This window comes from Topomyia yanbarensis, chromosome 1, assembly GCF_030247195.1.
Source record: "Topomyia yanbarensis strain Yona2022 chromosome 1, ASM3024719v1, whole genome shotgun sequence".
Classification (NCBI taxonomy): domain Eukaryota; kingdom Metazoa; phylum Arthropoda; class Insecta; order Diptera; family Culicidae; genus Topomyia; species Topomyia yanbarensis.
In genome coordinates, this window is record NC_080670.1 from 42,087,248 (window position 1) to 42,106,303 (window position 19,056).

The 19,056-nt window shown below is 41.4% G+C and overlaps 1 protein-coding gene across 2 annotated transcripts in view; it reads left to right on the forward strand.

The window, feature by feature from the left end:
- The window catches only part of LOC131677454 (octopamine receptor beta-2R-like), a 303,621-nt gene that overhangs the window by 209,029 nt on the left and 75,536 nt on the right, over positions 1-19,056 (forward strand). The gene's annotated exons all lie outside the window — the stretch shown is intronic.

The window sequence follows — 19,056 nt, forward strand, 5'->3', positions numbered from 1 at the left end:
CGTTAGAGTAGCTTATGTTAAAGAGAGTGTACTAAATTAATAGGAACACTTAAATTTAGGAAGTTATGACCCTCGCTCCACAATGCAGTTTGCGACAGAATTGCTCAACTGAAATTTATTAACTGAAATAAAGGAAAACAAACATTAGACTATAGCATTTTGTACGCATGCACTTCAGAGGTCCAAGGGTTACAATTTCTGTTCTAGTTCTCGGATCGCCAACACATTTTTTTCGATTTTTTGGCCCAGTTCTCAAGGGAAATCCAGTTTTTAACTTTTTGCATACATATTGCATTGAATGAAGAAGTTAGATAATGTATTCATAAAATATTAGTAATAATTCGATTGTCCGTTCATTTTAAAAGGCTATTTTCTATAACTTTACAACTGATTTAATTTCACTTTCAAAATTTCTCGAAATATCATGTTCTAAAAGTTCTCAACCGATATAATATTCGAAAACAGTTATAAAAATGTCTCATCACACTGGTAGATGGATTCAAAGCGTTTTTTTTAAATAAGTGCACGAAAAAACATGCGCCCTTCTAAAACATACTTCTGAATCAAAATGGTTTTACTGTTAGTCGAAAACAAGATTTACAAAACGACCAGAACTGCCAAATATGAATCGGGAATGGTCGAGTTTATTGACATTCCCTATTTATTTCTAGGATTCATCATACACATCATGACGTTATTTATTTAACTGATAATCGATTTTTTCCTTTGAATGGATATCGATATCTTTATCCTCAAGAAACTGACATAGGGGAACGCGGGGCAAGTCCGACACCTTAAGCGCAATAATTTTTCTAAAATTCCACAAAGTTCCTAAAATTTTATATTCTGTGCATAATCCTTGTTTAGGTGATTCTTAACAAAATATAATTTTTTCAGCATTTCAAAAAATTGAATTCATTAAAAATTATTGGTTGCCAAAAAATGGAGAAAAAAGTCATTTTAAAAACGCTGCGGGTAAGACCGACACCCCAAAGGGGCAAGAGCGACCCCCTTTTGAACTTTCTTTTTGTCCAAATTTTTCCATTAAAAATGTATTGTGTATGTGTGATAAAGTGCAATTATGTGTATATGAGTATGTGTGATGCAAACGCATACTTTCTGTAGTTTCATCGCGTAGCAAGAGGAAGAGCATTCGAATGCGTGGTGTTATGAATAAATAATGTTTAACGCATGGTTTATATTATGGTACGGGTTTTCTCAAGTAATTCTTTCGAGCTTTATTGCCACTTCTATAGCCATTCTAACGAGGAAGAGCTGTTCTGCAAGCAGATTATATACGCTGTTACTAGGACTCATTCACTTAGAAGTGACGCACGCTTCGTAGTAAGCTATCCGTGTTGTGATTTTTCGGAACACTGTTGATCAACAATCCGACGGTCAATGAAATTTTTTCATCAATATCATTTCAAAATCTCATATTAGATTACACTTTTCGTATCTTTTTGTAATATTATTATGAATCACGTTCAATTAATTTTTAATTGTTTTGGTCGGCTTGAGACAATACTGATAAATGAATGCAAACAACATAGTTTCCGTGTATTTCAATTACTAACATGACGTAATTATAGTATAATTGAACACAACAAATATACCCAGTCGTTTGTATCGAATCAAAAATGAACCCAATTATCTAAACACCGTGTCGGTCTTACCCCACCCAAAAACTGTCGGTCTTACCCCAACAGCGCCCATTTTTGTTAAATGCTCAATTAACAGTATTGAAATACTTAAACTTATCTTCAATACATACAAATAACGATATGGAGAGTAGAATAGAATGTGTGACAAAAAAAATGTGTGGTCATTTTCAAAGCTTTTGTATTATTAAAACCTTAAAATGTATCAACTAAAAATAACATCCAAAAGCGCACCAACTTTGCTTTCGTTTGTTTTGTTTATTTTGTTGACGTTTATGAACCCATATGGCATCGATAAGTATCGAAATGCCAAAAATAATCGTACTAATAATATCCTGTCATTATTGTATGATTTAAAATTTGATATCAGGGAAAAGTCGTGGGGTGTCGGGCTTACCCAGGGTGTCGGGCTTCCCCCCAGTTCCCCTAACTGGATCCTCAAGAAACTGACATAGGAACATGACTAAGATAAGCGAGCCACTCAATACGTTGTGTACATTGTGTTTTACTTCATTTTCTAGCCCTAATTTATTTCATTTGAAAATTTATCCCCGCCCTGTCACGAAATCTTGATTTTATCCCTACTGGTAATATATCAGTAGGGTATTTTAAATAAACTTGTTACGTCACTTTTCAGTTAACCCCAGCATCCATAAGCTACACATTGTCACAATTATTTTTCACCTATTCCACCATTAATACAAGGCCTCTGTCTAGAATATACTTTTTATTGCATAACTAGTAGGTAGGTATTTGAATAAAGAAAACTAATATCGTCCGGCGAACATGTTAGCGATGGCCCTCGCGATGCTAAATTGATATAATCCTTCGATGTTCGCGATTATGAAATACTTCGAGGTAATCTTTTTTCTGTGTTCGCGAACATCGCTTCGAAGCTCCGTGTAACTGTTTCAAAAATATCGATCACACGAACCAAGAGCTTAGCTCGTGTTCGTCGAAAACTACGCAAAAGCTTTTACATATCTTTCCGAACATCAATGAAATGAACAAGAAGCTTCATTTGTCCTCGCCGAAGAGCATGCAAAAGTATCGCCCAAATGTTCGCAATTACGATGGTAAGCGATTGTGATGCGAAGCTTGTGAATACGAACCAGTAACGCAAAGCTTCGCGCTTTGAAAGTATTCGAACATAGGTTCGGTTCGAATATTTCCTGCCCTGGTTTCATTTTGTTACGAACATTACACTGAATCTTAACAAGAAAATAACAATCCTTGTATCTAATGCTCGCGCCTATTAGACTGATCGTTAGCAGTTGTACACAACAGATCACGTAGAAATTTCAAGTCCAGAAAGCAGGGTGGCATTCAGAAGCGCACAAGAAACAGTTCTCGAATCCATGAATAGTCTGAGTTACTTGAAATTGTTTACGTAAATATATTAAGATCATGCAGAAAATTAATTACTTCGTGAACTATACCATGACCTGTTTACTAGGAATCAAGCACAAAACCGCAAATTTCATTAACTATAGCTTGAAAGTGTTTTTTGAATTTGAATTTTAACTTATATGCTCTGAATCATATGCAGTTCACGAAGCAAGAATGGATCCATGAATAATATTCCGAGTGTCGTGTAATGGTTATCGAGAAAATATCAAGGCTATTTTAATTTTGTAATCCAAATGAAAACCACTAATACCAAATAATGATCAAGATGTTTTAAAACATGAATCAGTTAACGTCGTATATTCCGTACATAGATAATGTTACAAGATTTGTGGATAAAATTATGAGTCAACAATTGAATTGTCGGTGCGGGAAAAAGGCATCGGCGGCGCGCCGCCGGTCTACCGTTCGGCGTCGGCGTACGTTAAAAACTGCCGGCGGCGGAGGCGTGGCGCGGCGGCGCACAGGTCTATTATAGACAAAGTAAGATTAGACCATTTTATGCATGAAGGGCACCCCACACCTCACATCAAAAAATCAAGCAACAGAGCAGTTTTTCAAATCGTCGCTATCTCGAAGTCAGCACTGGACAAGCATTCCATGAATACGATTCACGTATATTACTCGGTTGTCATACTATATACTCGACTGGAATTACAGCAATCATATTCGTCCTTTTCTCACTAATGAAAACAACGGCGAAGATGCTTAGCCTTCTCTTTGTGTCTACCAGCGCGAAGCAATCAACAAGAAACCTTAATTTTAATCATGTGGGCCAGTGTTACGAAATGTCAAAATCGGTTACCGGTTTCTGCTTGCATTTACCGAAACCGACATTCAGATTCAACGCCTCTCTCATTCATTCACTTTCCAACTGACTGAAATTTCATGCAGAATCGAATGCTTGAGTGCATAGGAAATATAAATTTATTCACCAACCAAAGCATTCATTTGTTATTATGTCGACAGTTAGAAGGCAGAAGTTAGAATCTTCTACTTTTTCGAGCATAAGTGAACTGCGTAATCTTTATCTGGTGCACTTTTGATTGATAATCCCTCTCAGAGCCAACATAGAAATAAAATTCACTTTGCTTCTGAAACCGAACATGTCCGTACCTGAAAGCGCTGCGTCGGGAGAATGAATGACGATGGAACTGAACCAAAAATTTCATTCATCGCAGCGGGCATGAATTGAATTTCGTTTTCTTTCAAGTTCATGCAGCGATGTCAATTTTTTTAAGCTCTGATGTGGGCATTGTTTCAAGATCAGAAGAAACTGATACTTTAAGTCTTGCCGTGGTGAACTATCGAAATGAGTTAGTCGCAGAAGCAAGAAATTGGAGCTCTGGTCAAATACAGTGGCGATTGAGTTCCGTTTTTTTCCTAAAATACCGAGCATTCGCAACGTGGAACACTTATGAAGGATGAATATGGAGTTTGGGCTTACAGAAGTCGCCTTCCTCCAATTCCATAATGTCAGGCTTACAGTATTGATAATCATCATATTGACCAAGGTAAAGAATTTACTTCACACATCAACCTAAAGCACGTTGTTGTGTGTAACCACATAAAGATTAAGATCTCTGTTTATATGGATGATGGGAAAATCGAGGTTAGGCCATTAAAAAAATCATGTTGCAATGTGGAGATATAGAATCCGTTACCCAGTATATTTGGAGAAACTGCTTCCCAGCTATTCCTAATAGAGCTTTCTTCGCGAGAATGTGGTGGGACCGACCCATTCCTTCCTACCTGTACCTATCATACAAAATTACCCTAGCACAGATCATTCTTTGCCCATATCAAATAATTTATATCAATTCTGTGATCAGACTGCGCATTACGAAAAAAAACCATGCTCAGAAATCGCCCAAGAAAATTATGACTGCTCTTCAGGCAATAATGATAACGGGCAAAGCTACATCTAGTACCACACAATATATTGGCACCATCAGCAGGGAAACTAATACAAACGAAGACGTATTCATACTCGTGGCCCATAACCGAAAGAAACAAAGAATATCATAAGATAAAGAGCATCAGGACAGTATTAACGATGACAACATGAAAGAGTATGCTAACAAGAGTGGAATGAATGACTCCCTAGACGCAGTTGATCCGATCGATCTCATAAAGAATCCGGATCACCCCAAAACCTAAACAAAAATAAAATATTTTGCAGCCGATATCAGCCGATTTTCTCAAAATTAGTCAATGACGACTAAAATTTTCCATCGCTCCAAGAAAAACAGAATCCCAGGCAGGGTGAAGGATTGAATAGGACATGGCATGTGTAACAGTCCGAGAATTATTCCATCCATATCGGGACGAGTGCGCGCCTGTACTGGTCAGCTTTATCCGCCTAAACCTGTAGACTTTCATCTTTCGACACGAAAAGTGGTTCGAACTAAAACCTTTGACAACAGACAGTTGAGCATTTTTCTTTTCTGAAAAAAATGCACTAACAACGAAAATCAACACCCGCGCATGAGTTCACCAACCAAACAAATATTGTGAATGGAAGCAAAACAAGCGGATTATTTTTAGAGTATTATTTTAAAGTTTGCGAGCAGCCTTATGTGCTCTTAAGCCGACAAACGTTATTTTGGTACGTTCAACGATTTTTTTTTGCTTCTGATGTTCAAGCAAACTCAGCAAAAGGTTTCATCTTTCCCTCCGACTCTCGGATGCTCGTTTCGTTTGCATGAAATTATGATGTTTTCGCGGATTTGCAGCTGCTTCGCTGGCATATTTGTGCCTTCTTCACTTCTCTCCCCCCACAGACACAGGAAGTGTTCACCATTTCTATCTCTCATTGTGTGAACGGGTGAAAAGGATGTTTGTAATGAGGGATTTCATGGAGGATAAAGCCTTTCCACATAATCTCGGATTATTACAGTCAGCCAGCCAGCCACAAGCTTTGCCCGGTTTTGGTGCCTCGTGGTGCCACATTCATCCGTCTGGCTTAAGATTCCAGTGTTTTTGGGGGTTTGGGCTGAGTTTCCAGTTCTGTTCCATTTGTGTGGTGCGACGAAACCATTCCAGTAGTTGAATCAGTAATTATAGATCTAGACCAGGTTTTTGCTACAGAGCGAAAATGGTTGCAAATTGTGCTGGCGGTATGCTGAATGAAGCACAGAAAAGTAAGGGGAACAAGGAAGCCATTACCGCAGGTTTCAGTTAACATCATCCCGATGAAACGGTTTTGAAATCTGCGGGCGATAATATAAAAAAAATAAAAGTATATTTCTAAAATACTAAAAACTATTCTCAGTTCTACATGACATCGATGTACCTCGCAATGCCCAATTTAATAGTACTGATAACATCCTGTCATTATAAATATTAACTGATTCAAAATTTGATTTGTGGGAAAAGTCGTGGCATGCCGGGTTTATCCAGAGTGTCGGTCATACCCGATGTTCCCCGTTGTTCGACCATTATTTGTTGCCGAAAATACGTACATCTAGTCAACCACGCATGTTTGAGTAAATTTCCAGCAAATAGAAAATAATTAAAATCATGTTTACGCTTCGAAGAAGCCTGCTAAATTCGCACGAATGCACTGCGATGCAATATGCTCTCATTATAGCAAACATAATAGCCGCTCGAACATGTGTAAACTTTGCATCGAACTTCGCTGCTCTATAACAATTTCCGGTTCCTCTCGCCTTTCGATTCGATAAGCATTCTTCCCTACCGGCCCATGGGAAGCAGCCATGCAAGACCTGAAGTAACGTAATATTAATGAGGACCCTTATGGGCGAGGGGAAGTGAGAGAGAGAGAGAGAGTTAACAGACCACCCGAACCGGTGCTGTCGATCGAATCAATATGCTGGGAAGTTTGACCGCGGTTGCTAACTTTTCCATCACGAACGCGGAAACTGCTCATTCTATCGGCGAAATAAAATCGCGATTCCATGCGCCCAGGGCACCGGATGTTTGCGAGTTCTAAATGTATAATCCGCTTGATAGTTTTAGGGGTAAATATACTGGCGCTGGGTGTTCGAAAATATATCGATATTGTTGGTTTTCCATGGTCTACCTATATGCAACGGTTTACACCCTGTAGACAAACGATAGCGACTGACTCTGGAATCGAGTGGAACTGGTTGGATCAGAGCGGACTTGGTCACGGTAAATACACAAGTTGTTGATTAGTTGTCATTTTCGTTTACAGGATTTCAGTAGAATCTAGTTCGATGTTTGATCAGTTAAATAACTATGGCAACATTGTAGGAGTCCCGAGCTGATTGGTTGAGTAGGTGGGATGGATATCAGAGTATTGCAAAATAGAATAGCATTGGAATGCCCCATGATGCATGGCGGGAATAAGTAGGTTTCGGGAATTTGAATTTGCACATTTTGAAGAGGTTTTAAGGAGTAAACTTTTAACGCGTTATTTTCGCAAAGGATTTATCCAACTGGTAACCGTCTGGCTTCAGAGTGCTGGTACAGATTATTATTGGCGAGTCCGGCTTTTAGCACCGGTACTTGCAAAAAAATTCTAGGATATTTGATGTAATGATTTTGAGTTTGTTTTTAACTTTCATGTACACAACAATTCAATGCGTCTTCTACTTTGAATTTTAGATATCACAGACACGTTTGAACTGCACTTTTTTTCGTGACTTTATCATTTTTACTGCAAATCAAAGCGAGCATGTTAGTATTGCACACTTCCCACCAACCTGGATCGAATGATCGCCGAAAGTTCTAATTTAATGGCACTGGTAGATATACCTAGAAATGGTTCTGGTCCAACAAACATGTTTGATGAACCACGGCTGGCTAATTCGTCGGCCGCTTCGTTGCCATCGATGCCTTGGTGGCCAGGTACCCAGAATATCATTACTTTATTCCGAGTTGCAAATGTTGTAAATATGTGATGTACTCCCAAACCAATTTGGACTCACATTTCGATGACCTTAATGCCAACAGTGCTGCTTGGCTGTCCGAGAAGTTTGCGATTTTTGCATGTCTGTACTTTCGTTTCCTACAGACCTCCGAGCAGTCTAACTCCGCTAGCGAATGACGGATCTCAATAGTAGCATGTCTGTAATAACATACGTACCTGGAACTATTGAGAACCAGAGCTACAGGTCCAAAGCCCTGGTAAAGGAGGATGGTTGTGATGATCTGGGCCGCGGTCACCACGTAAAGCAAAATAGGTCATAACCCCAATTCCAAGGCTTGAAGCGACCCGTTGCCGAGGGATGAGTGATCGAGGGGGTGAAAAAGATGCTCGATCGTTAACGGAGCCTGTGGGGTACCTGGGCAATCCCCACAGTAAGCGTTACTGCGGAGCTCTGGCGTGGCGGACCTTTCTTTCTCGCGCAACTCATGGGAATCAATATGAGCGAAGTAAACAAAAAAAAAATCAAAAAACGGAGGTGCCGAACCCCTTTGCTAGAGGTGGTTTGGCGAGGTCTCCCCCCGTGGGGAGAGTAGTGTAGCGACGAGTGCTGTATCCGATAGCACCAGTGACCCCCCAGAAGTGGTACAAAATAGTCCTACCAACGCCCTGGACGGGCCACTATCCGCGATGCGCAAAGTGATGGAGCAGCTCGATGCAATAATCGAGTTAACTAGCGCGAAGCAAAACATCAGCAAGGAGCTGAAACAGAGCCTGCTGGTACTCCGGAAAGCTGTTCGTGTCGCAAGACAGGAACAGCAAGCTTACGCCAAGAGGGTGGAATGTCGGGAGAAGTCCGACAGAGGAACCCAGACAGTGGCCTCCAAGAGGGAGAGAAGAGTGAAGGCCGACATAGGTACCCAGACAGGGGCCTTCCCCTTCTATGGAGCAGCCATGTCGCTCGAAGCGGCGGCTGAGTTCCCCTCGAAGGGCAAGGGCAAGCGCAAGACAGTGTCGAACGCGAAGCGCCCTAGGAGGGTGCAAAAACTGTTAAAAACTGACAAGGACAAATATGCCGACGTCCTAAAGTCGATGAGGGCGGCCGAAAGCCTCTCGGCCCTCGGGCAAGACGTGCGCAGCGTGAGACCCACCAACACAGGCGAAATGCTCCTCCGCCGAGGGTGTTGCGATTGCCAAGATCAATGGTGTGTTCTATTGTAGCTGCTACGCTCCACCAAGGTGGCCCATAGAACAGTTCAACTAGATGATCGACAGGCTCTCATCAGACCTAGTGGGCTGGAAACCGGTAGTTATAGCGGGAGACTTTAACGCTTGGGCAGTAGAGTGGGGCAGCCGCTGTACAAATAGCAGGGGCCAAACGCTAATGGAGGCGCTTGCGAAACTCGATACTGTGCTAGCTAACAATGGCTCCACTAGCACATTCCGTAGAAACGAGGTGGAGACAAGGATTGACGTAACATTTGCCAACCCGATTCTGGTTCCAGGCATGGAATGGAGGGTAGACGAAGGCTACACCCATAGCGATCATTTAGCAATCCGCTTTAGGATCAACTATGGTGTGCAGCATCCGAGGGCGGGGGATCCCTGTCAGGTACGCGGGTGGAAGTCCAATCACTTCGACAGCGAAGCTTTCACCGCGGCCCTGGGACTGGAGGCCAACACCGACAGTCTAAGCGGGGATACACTGCCAAGAAACGGCAGATGTCCGTTATACTGGTGGAGTGCCGAGATTGCAGCTCTACGATCAGCCTGCCTCAGAGCTAGACGTAGGATGCAAAGAGCCCGCACCGAGGATGCAAGAGAGAACTGCCGTGAAGTGTTTCGAGCTGCGAAATTGGCCCTTAATAAGGTCATTAAAAGCAGCAAGAGAGCGTGTTTCGACAACCTGTGTGAGAGTGCCAACGCAAATTGTGATGGCCAAGACCAAAGGGGGCTCCTCACCCCCAGACCGGTCTCCGGACCGGTTGGCGAAGCACTCTTCCCGTCTCGAGCCACAAGCCTCTGGCCACCTGCACCACGAGACAGTGTGGGCGCGACCGAAATGGTGGCTCCGGTGACGAATGAACTCGCAATGGCTAATTCCCTAGCAATGAACAAAGCTCCAGGGCCGGATGGAGTTCCAAACAGCGCTCTCAAGGCAGCGATCGTAGCGAACCCGAACATGTTCAGGCTAGCTATGCAGAGATGTCTTGACGAGTGCCCTTTCCCCGATAGATGGAAAAGGTAGAAATTGGTGCTGTTGCCGAAGCCCGGGAAGCCGCCAGGCGACCCATCGGCGTACAGACCAATCTGTCTGATAGACACGACTGGCAAATTGCTTGAGAGGATCATCCTAAACAGGCTAACTCCGTACTCAGAAGGTACGGACGGCCTGTGAAGCAACCAGTTTGGCTTTCGGAAGGGTAAGTCCACAGTGGACGCTATCAACTCAGTAAAAAAGACTGCCTAGATAGCGATGCAACGAAAAAGGCGAGGCATTCGATACTGTGCGTTAGTGACACTTGACATGAAGAACGCATTCAAAAGCGCAAGTTGGGATGCCATCGCGCTCTCGTTACACCGGCTTAGCCTACCGGTGGGTCTGTACCGGATCCTGGAAAGCTACTTCCAGAACCACGTACTGCTATACGAGACCGATGCCGGTCAGAAAAGGGTTCCGATTACCGCCGGAATCCCGCAGGGCTCGATCCTAGGCCCCGTGCTATGGAACCTCATGTATGACGGGGTTCTGAGACTGAAGTTCCCTCCTGGGGTCAAGATCGTCGGCTTTGCCGACGAAGTAACCTTGGAGGTCTACGGGGAGTCAATCCCTGAGGTAGAACTAACCGCAGAACACGCGATCAACACTGTTGAGGAATGGATGAGCGCGAGAGGCCTGGAGCTCGCTCATCAAAAGACGGAGGTAGTTATCGTCAACAACCGCAAGTCGGCACAACATGCAGTTATCCATGTGGGAGAAGTCGTGATCACCTCACAGCGGAGTCTGAAGCCTCTCGGAGTCATTATAGACGACAAGCTGACCTTCGGCAGCCACGTCGACTATACATGCAAGAGAGCGTCGACTGCTGTTGCGGCTCTATCGAGGATGTTGTCCAACAACTCAGCCAATAGACGTAGGTTACTGGCAGGCGTTGCCGTATCTATCCTCAGGTACGGCGGCCCGTCATGGTCAAGAGCACTGAAGGTAACCAGTTACCTGCAGAAACTGAAGAGCACCTACCGCGTGATGTGCCTCAGAGTGATATCTGCTTACCGCACGGTATCACACGATGCATCCTGCGTGATAGCGAGCATGATGCCAGTCGGGCTGGTCATTCGGGAAGATGAGGAGTGCTTCGAGCTACGTGGAAATAGAGGAGCCCGCGAGCGCACCAGGGTGACCTCGGTCGCCAGATTGCAGCGTGAGTGGGATAACTCCTCGAAAGGTAGGTGGACCCACCGGCTGATACCTAACATATCGAGCTGGGTGGGAAGCCCCCATGGGGAAGTTCACTTCCATCTGACACAATTCCTGTCAGGCCATGGCTGTTTCCCACAGTTCGGGCACGCGGAGGTCCCAGCCTGCCCGGACTGCCCAGATGTAGACGAAACTGCCGAACACATACTGTTCGTATGTTCTCGTTTCGACGTCGAAAGAAGAGCAATGCTTGACGTCCGTGGCTGGGACACAACCCCTGATACCCTTATTCAGCGGATGTGTCAATCGGTGGAGAAGTGGAACGCAGTCTCGGTTGCTACCAGCCAGATTGCCTGTAGGCTACAGGTAATTTGACGAACCGAGCAACAGATGACGGGCACGACTAACTAGTGATTGGTTAGTTGGAGCGAAAAAGGCCGAGCGCAAAAAAGTGAGTGAATGGTCTGTCCATGCTGAGGCAGGTTTGGCGCAGCGACTGGCAACCGCGTAAGGGGTAAACCCAGCCACCCCGAAGCAAGGCAAAAGAGCGAGTGTATAGGCGTATATGTGGACTGCTTCATTCCAAGATGGGAGGGTCGTAGCGTAGTATGTTGGGACTTAGCTATCGATGCCTCGTGGCTTGGCAGAGGAGTGAAAGGGTGAGCATCCAAGTCAGTCTCACACGGTATGTTAAGGGTGAGCACACAAGTCAGCCTCGCATGGCATGTCAGAAGTGGGGCCTAAGAAAAATGTCACACATGGGATGCCAGGGGGAGCTGTCGGGGTATAACAGTGTGGTACGATCGAGAGTGAACCAGGTGATAGGGTGAGCATCCAAGTCAGCCTCACATAGTATGTTAGAGGCAAGTACAAAAGTAAGCCTAGCAAGGAATGAAAATGGTGAGCACAAAAGTCAGCCTCATGTGGAGTGTTAGAGTATGAATCAAGGTGCGATAGAGAGAGCACCCAAGTAAGCCTCATACAGGACGTATGAACGCGTGAGCGAGAGTGAATGAGTACATCAAATACAGCCATCCCCCCAGAAGTAATACCGAGAGGTAGTCCCTGGGGGAAACGATGGCGGAGCCCAATGGAGTTTAGTCGGTATTAATGGCAGCGTCACTATTCGAGCCCGACGAACTGAGTCGAATGGCATATGACATTCGGCCCTCCGGGCCGGGATTAGGTTGAAAAAAATCAAATGATTCTAAAAGTTGAAAGAATGGTCTAGAAACGATATAAAATGAAATTTTGATATTGTCGAAAAAGTGCAATTATTTTGAAGAATGAAAGTTTAAAAATCGTGTTTTGGAAAATACCCACGAAATGGGGTGGAAATTGAAATGAAGAAATATTTCTGACCAGTAATACATTGGTAACACGCAACATTACTGCTACAGCAGTTATTGTGCGCAAATTATACTTGCGAACCATTGCTTTGAAAAACTATAAACAATAAAACAATAAAAATCAGCAAAAATGAGAACGATTTTTTGTTCCGCTTCAAAATTAAATTAAATTAATTAAATAAATGATTAAAAACGATTATATAATACTAATTGTTACTTACGTAGTAAAACAATCAGTATTTAAACTAATATTGTCACAAATCGCATTTTCACTGACAGCACGAAACCTGACGAAACACTAATGGCAACCGTACACTGGGGTACAAATATACCCCACGCCAACTTTGACATCTGCTTCTACAAAGGCTGTTCCACCTTTTCCTACTGTTACTAGGAATTCTAAATTGAATTATGATTAAGGTCCCAGGTCGGTAAATGCCGAATTCTCGTTTTCACACACCTCCAAAGAAGGCGTGGGGTATTTTTTACCCCAGTGCAACATTCTAGGGTTAACTGTAATAATGCTTAAATAAGTATGTTTTTGAAATCAATATTAATACTTAAAATCAGTCTTCCCAAATGAACATCGAACACCATGTTCGCTCTAGTTCTGTGCTCATCCTACACCATCATTTCGTGTGCAAACTCGAACGCGCTAATGCGTACCAAAACAGGAGCACATGTTCGTCTGCACAACCGAACTCCATGTACGTTCACGGTGTTCGTACACACAGATTCTTGATACTAGTTTTCTCTTTCTCTCACTCATCATCACTAGCATTGACTCATTCTGTTTTGTGTGTGCCTTTCTTATGTACGCACACGGTGTACGTACACGGTGTTTAAACCTAAGTTTGCATATCGTTCGCTTGGGTTCGGTGTTCGATGCGAACCTGTACACAAAGGCAAAACATGTTTGAGGTTGAACGCGTGCACGAAATTTTGTACACGGGTGCAAACTTGTCGATGTTTATTTATATATAGGTCTTCGACTATTAATCGCACAGACTGGCTTATCAACTAATCCTAATACTAAAAGTACATCTTTCAACATTAAAATCGAAAAAACATGAAACTTGATTAAACACACGACAACATACATTTAACGGATTGTTTCGTCCGAATTGCGTACGGCACAACGGTAAACGGAAAAAGTCCACTTGGCGTGTTTGTCTTCTAGGTGCATTGAAATTAAGTTGACCCAAGAGTTGGCTGCTTTCAATGTTCCCGTCCAGGATGTCAAAAATAAGCATTCGTTGATGTTTGATTCTCCTGTCAGCAAGCGTAGGCAGGTGGAGTAATGCGCAACGTTGCACATACGGCGGTAAACGAAATGGGTCGGTCCAAGGTAAAAGGCGAAGAGCATACCTGATGAAACATTTCTGCACCCTCTCAATGCTGTTAATGTGGACTCCGTGATAAGGAGCCCAAACAGGAACGGCATACTCCAAGATGCTGCGTACAAGCGAACAATAAAGCGTTTTCAAACTGTACACATTCTGGAACGACTGAGTGTTTCGCCTTAAAAATCCTAACATGCAGAACGCTTTGGCGATAGTAGACGCTACATGCTCGGAGAAAGTTAACTTGTTGTCCAAATAAACTCCCAAATCTTTGACGACGAAGTTGCGGTGCATGTTGGCTGACGACATTTTATAGTTAAACATGTTCGGCGATAGGATCCGAGTGAATGTAATAACGCTGCATTTTTCTATATTCACCTCCATTCCATTGATGGTGCACCAATTTAACAAAGCGTCAATGTCTAGCTGAAGTAATTTACAATCCTCCAAAGATTTTATAAGTCGGTAGAATTTCAAATCATCGGCAAACATAGATTTCGGAGATTTCAAAACCGTGCCAAGATCATTTATAAACAAAATGAAGAGCAATGGTCCAAGATGACTGCCTTGTGGCACACCAGAACAGATATCAAAAGGTGTAGAAAGTGTATCACCTAATCGAACAAAAGCGCTTCGTCCTGCGAGATAAGAAGCAATCCAATCTGTTAACCAGTCCGGAAATCCGATGCGTTTAAGCTTCTCGACAGCAAGGCGATGCGGAACACGGTCGAAGGCCTTTGACAAGTCAACATAAATGGAATCAACTTGTTGTCGCTTGTCAAGTTTGTCGATGATGCTGGATACATACGCCATAAGGTTTGTGGTTGTAGATCGTTTACTGACGAAGCCATGTTGTTCCTCAACGATGATATGACGCACGGACTGATAAACAATGTCGTATATCAATCGTTCAAATACCTTAGGGAGACCGCTGAGAATCGATATCGCCCGATGTTCGTGAGAAGACTGCTTAAAATAATACACTGAAGTTTTTTTATGCGGGGGATACGCAGGACTGATATGGCGGTTATGAGACAAGCGAAATCTAGCACGACCAGCTAGACCTGGAATCAAGTGAAGTGCATTAGCCCCCCCCCCCTCCCCCCGAAGTAGTCGTTTCAAATGGAAACCGGAAGATCAGGCAAATGTCGGACTTCTTGGTGGATTTTAGAGGAATTGGGTTCAGAGTTATCTTCTCTGTTCAGAGTCCCTCACTATGGCACACGATGGACGAAATCGGAAATATGGTCTAACTACTGAACGTGTGCCGGGTCGGCGTAAAAGCTTTACCACCAAGTAAATAAAATACACACACAGAGACTTTTTTTCGATCTCGCCAAACTGAGTCGAATGATATAAAAGATTCGGCTCTGCGGGCCTCGGTTAAAAAGTCGAAATTCTGACCGATTGCATAACCTTTTCAGTAGGATGACAATAAAACGACCATTTTTGAAATCACTAATCTACACCCCCTAGCGTCGTTCCAAATCATGAAAAAATGACACTGTCCAAATTTGAGCGAAATCGGTTAACCCTAACCCCTCCCCCAAAAAGCTTAAAGTTTGTATGGGATTTTTGGCCAAAATGTATGAGGAAACACTCGCAGTTCACAAAATCGCCGCTAGAGGTCGCTGTAAGCTTCCGATCACTGACCTAGGAAGGAGTTAAGCTTTTGAAGATATGCTGAACAAGTTTGTCGAAGACTGCAAGACAATCCAACCAACCGTTAAAGAGTTATTAACGTTTAAAGTTGGATACTGCTGCTTAATATTCGCAAAGGGCGTACTCCGCTTATCTCATGTATGTGAACCACGAGTGAAGGTGGGACAAAGTTAGGAAAAACTCATATATCTCTGAAACGATAAGAGATAGAAAGTTATGATGTTCCACAAAGTTGTAGAGGATTAAATGTACTTTTTGTTTTCACTAGAAAGTTTCAGGATTTCTACGCAAGGTGGCGATAGTGAGCCAAGCAATTTAAAGGGAATACTCCTATCTGTACAACGGTAAGAGATGGATCATTTGGATGTTCTACAAAGTTGTAGAGCAGCAAAAAATATTTTCTTTTCTCATTTGAAAAATGCAGAATTCTATCACATGGTGGCGCCGGTGATCAAAATTAATTCAAGGTAATACTCCTATCCATACAATGGTAAGAGCTAGTGCAATCTGATGTTCTGCGAAGTTATACAGTATTTCAAAGGTTTTCGTGTCTCGTTATTAAAATTGGAATAAGGACGCATATATACTGTGTGTATGAAGCTTAAGGGGTTACATATCTTCTTTTATTTTTCAAAAAGTCGAATTTTTTATTACTTTATCTGAAAGTACAACTTCTTGAGAATATTTTTCCAAATTTTATAGAGATCCGAGAAAAAGATCGAAAGTTACAGCGCTTCCAAGCGTGCTTCGTCTACCAAGCGCAGTGGTAATTTTAAACTCGATTATCTCGAAATACCGATTTTAAAGAAAATGGTTTTCCCGTGATCACGATTCCTGAAATACCACTCAACCGATTGTCTTTATTTTATTTTAAATTGATCGTAATTAATTTTTCTCATACCCTAACAATTCATTTTGTATGTTTGTTTTGTAGATGAGAATTTTTTAATACAATTTTAAAAGCCTAAAACAGCGATTTATTAGGAAAAACGTTCACAAATGCAGGAAAAATGTTGAAATGTAGTCTCCGGTTATTCAACTAGGTCGACTAATAGAAACCGACTAAAATTACAATTATTTTGTTCAAAATGCGTGGTTTGGTGCACGAAATTAGCGGTAACCAATCACGAACTGGTTTTAGTTGGGTCTTGTAAAATCCGTTTTTTTCGGCTCAGTGCATGAAGTTAGCAGTAAAGAATCACGAACTGGTTACGGGCGGGTGTTTAAAATCCGGTTTTTCGTCGTGTATGCTACTCTCTAACTATCAGAAATGAAAATAATTTCCTCTGCTAGTAGTAGGTAACGACACAAATTGATTCATCCACCAGCTGTGTACAGTTCACAAATATTTTTTTCCCGGTATTGTACAGCACTTGGAGAACCCTGTACGCTCTAAACAGCTCTACACAAAAAATTGAAATAAAACGGTAGCGGACCTACATTTAAAATTTCTCATCATTTCAGTGTCCGGTTGGTGCATCATATTGAAGGCTCTGACCAAGATGAGCTGAAACTTTTCCCCATTTCCAAGTAGTTTTTTTTCGAAAGATTTTTCAAAACAGGTTTTCGTTATTAATGCATATCATACATACCTCAAAATTTTATACAACATTGTTGAACTTATTTTCGAAAAATTCCGAAAATTGATTAATTCCATGTAGTATGATATGAAAAGATATGAGCGCTCCAAACCTTACACGACTTTCATCCCAAAATTTTGAAAAGGGCCCGCATATTGAATGATAAGTCGTTAGCCACGACAAAAACAGAATAGCACTTCATGGTATAATGGGTTCCGCCGCGGCACAATTTTCGAAAAAGTGCACTTTTATTGGCTTACTTTGGGGTCCTAAAAATAATGTCACTGTTGAGTTACTTAGTACTTTGGAATGGACAGGGCTCCAGAATGTAAATTTAGCAGGAATTTTATCTTTTTGCTAAAATTAAATGATTTAGCCTTACAATATGTTTGGCAAAGTTGTTGTAATTTAAAAGCCCTTTATTTTGCTTTAAACAGAAGCTAGAGTGGTTCTAACTTTAGCAATATTTAAAATGAAACTTTTGAACGGTTCGAGATAGAGCTTCACTATTATCGATGAAGTTGTAGAACAACACATTTTAGCTAAATTTGCTGAAGACACGCAAGCTCTAGCTTTTATACTTTCCATTGCCCGACAAATCCAAATGTAAGCTGTAAGGTGTTCCTTAAAAACGGTTTTATTTCTATAAAAAGTTTTCATTTTACACTATGGACAGGGGTACAAGATTATTTTAAGGTGCATAATTTTCTTTAAAACTCCAACTACCAAAAAATTTTCGTTTGAAAGGTATGAGAACTTTTTTATAAAAAAATATAACTTTTTCATATAGCAATAATCTTCGATTAGGACACTTAACATTAAATACCGTTGTTGTCATATGATATAGCATGCTTTGTAGTATAGATCGCAAAAAATGGCAAATACAATATTTTTTACGTCTTGCAATATTTACTCATAAAAGAGTTTATTTTTAGTAAAAAGTATATATAACTTTCTAACGAGAGATGCTAGAGGTTCGGTACATTGAGACAAAATGCTCTCCTTCAAAATATCTGAAAGTTTTTCTGACGTGATCCTTATGAAAAATTAAAACTGCAAAAGATATATAAAGAAAACCATTTGTTAAGAAACATCCTATTTTTTTGGTAAATTTCTTGTAAAATGGAAAATACACGACATAGAGTTCCAGTGTCTTCGACCAAGTTTTTTAAAATTTTATTTTCTACGAAGCTCTATCTCGAACCATTTAAAAGTTAATTTTAAGATTGTAAAAAATTAGAACCACCCACATTAAAACGCTAGGTTCTATTATTCAACAGATATAAGAACTTATAATATCAAAAATAGAATTTTTGTAATCAACTTTATGAACTTTTAGAAAATAACGTATTCGTTATTTTTGGCTCAATTATAACTCTAGTAATGACCTTAGTTATACTTGAAAAAGAATTATTATTTGTATGCCCCAATGAGTGATAGTGGCGAAAAAGTGCTCATAACTCATCAGCAAAAATAGTTAGATATAATAGTTACCATGAAACAGATATAAATAGTTACCATGAAACAAGTTATTTTCCTTAAAACAATCTTAAAGTTGTCTGTAGACTACTTCACTTTTAAATCAATACCGCAAAAGTTATTTGACTTTGTTTTTCTGATAAACACTAAGAAACACCCTAACCTTCAATTTTAAAATAAAAGTATAAGTTGTAAAATGAAAAGTATGATAGGTAGAGTTCACATGTCTTCAGCAAACTTTTCCAAGATTTGACGTTCTACAACTTCGTTGAAGGTTATTTGGCTCTAGCTGGAATAATTAA